The sequence below is a fragment of the Melanaphis sacchari genome, unplaced genomic scaffold (assembly GCF_002803265.2).
Source record: "Melanaphis sacchari strain LSU unplaced genomic scaffold, SCAv2.0 Contig1579_pilon_pilon, whole genome shotgun sequence".
NCBI classification, from domain to species: Eukaryota; Metazoa; Arthropoda; class Insecta; order Hemiptera; family Aphididae; genus Melanaphis; species Melanaphis sacchari.
In genome coordinates this window covers 6,856-9,043 of record NW_020270703.1, presented here as the reverse complement: position 1 = coordinate 9,043, position 2,188 = coordinate 6,856, and the positions used below count along the sequence as shown (strand labels likewise).

Below are 2,188 nucleotides of genomic sequence, written 5' to 3'. Positions count from 1 at the left end.
GCTTAATACATTAAAATTTTAAAATGTGTTAATTGTATTATAATGAATGAATAAATAAAAATATATTTTATTTATCAATGTAACTTTTAACTTTAAAATTTAAAAGTAACTTAGTTACATAACTGTAACTTGTATCCAGTTACACAACATAACAGTATCTAGTATTTTGTAACTAGTTACACAGTTTTAGAGTAACTTGTAACTTGTTACCAGTTACAATAAATAAAGTATCTTGCCCAACCCTATAGAAAACATGATACTCTAAATGACAGTATTATATAGTATATTCTTTATCTAAATTAGTAAAACATAAATTAATTAAAAAAATATTACAAATAATATTTTAAGATATCTAAAATAATTATGATTTTCCTTTTCTAATCATATCATCTTGCCAGGCTACTTTTCCAATACCATTAAAATACTCTAAATATTTTTCTCGGTTTCTTTTGGCTGCATCTGAACTATTTCTTGCATTATTACAATTTTGCAATGGAAAAAATTTTCTATTTACATCAATTTCTTCTAATTCTTGTGTCTCGCTATTCTCAGATGTAGGTTTGACATAGGAAGAACTGTGCTTTATAAGAAAATTATGAAGTGTGCAAATTGCTAAAACTATAAAATTTGTGTCATTCGGATTAACATTAATAGATGTCAGTAAAATGCGAAATCTATTTGCTATTAAACCAAAAGCATTTTCAACTACGTTCCTTGCCCTTGATAATCGGTAATTGTAAATTCGTCTTTCATAGTTGAGGGATTTTTGTGGAAATGGTCTTAAAATATTTTCTTCAAGACCAAATCCTTCATCTCCAATAAATATAAAATTTAGATTTTCATCACAATCCATAGGTTTTGGTAAATTAAGAGTTTGATTCTGTAATCTTCTGTAAAATGTTGTTGCTTGTATTACACCACCATCAGACATCCTTCCTTGTTTTCCAACATCGACATAAATGAATTCATAATTATGATTTACAATAGCCATTAGAACAACACTATAAAATTTTTTATAATTATAGTATAGTGCACCAGAACGTGCAGGTTGACAAATGCGAATATGTTTGCCATCAATACACCCTCCACAGTTGATCATTTGCCATCGATCCTTAAATCCCTTTGCTACTTCCTTCCAATCTTTAGATGTTTGAGGCACCTATAAAAATATAAAATTAATTAATTTTTCTTATGTATTAAGTTAACTATTATTTACAGTTACTATAAAAAATAATAATTATTTTAATAATATCATAATCTGTATTTCAGGTTTTTCAAATACCATCATCACCTCTTAGGTCTAAAAAAACTAAAAAACAGAAGATGGATGATAACGTTTCTAATTTTATGAAAAAGTGTTCTGAAGCACTTGAAAACACTAATGATAACAAGCCTGATGAATATGAAGCAATGGGTATTAATTTTGCAGCTAAACTGAAAAAAATGAAGCCCGAACAACAGATATATGCCGAACTGTTGTTTCAAAAAGTCTGTGCCAAAGGACTTCTGGGGCAACTACATGAGCGTTATGACATTGTTGATATATCCAATAGTCAACAGACACCTCAATTGCCCAATGATCATTACACTGCAGTATCTTTCCCAAGAGAATATTATTCCAATTCAAGTATAATGGCATATCCAAATAGTAACTCATCTACAGAATCTAGTGAATCACCAGCAACAAGTGTTCAAAGTTTTCTTTATAATTGTAATACATCAAATAATTCCACTGATGATCAATAACGTTTTTAATTATTTTATAATTTTTAAAGTATTTTTATAATATTATATTTTAATTCAAAGTCAAATTGTTACACAAAAGTCTGAAGGAAAACTATAAAGTTACTATTTGTTATAATTTTAATGTTTTTATTATTTTAGTTATCAAGTTGTTACCTATAAGCTTAAGGAAAATACTTATATGGTGAATATATTATATTATAATGTTCATTTTTTTATTATTTTAATTATCAAGTTGTTACCTATAAGCTTAAGGAAAAGACTTATATGGTGAATATATATTATAATGTGCAGTTCTTAAATTGTTTGTAAATTTGGGTTTTACTAAATTGTATAAAGTAAATAAAGTATTATTTTTACCTTCATATATGTGTCTTGTAATACTTCATAGATAGCCCTACACGTCTCAGGTATGATATAACCAAGAGTTTGTGCAGCAATTCCT

At 26.9% G+C, this 2,188-nt stretch overlaps 1 pseudogene; it reads right to left on the bottom strand.

The window, feature by feature from the left end:
• Positions 1 to 361: 361 nt before the first annotated feature.
• On the bottom strand, positions 362 to 1,288 carry LOC112592096 (annotated as a pseudogene).
• Positions 1,289 to 2,188: the final 900 nt, after the last annotated feature.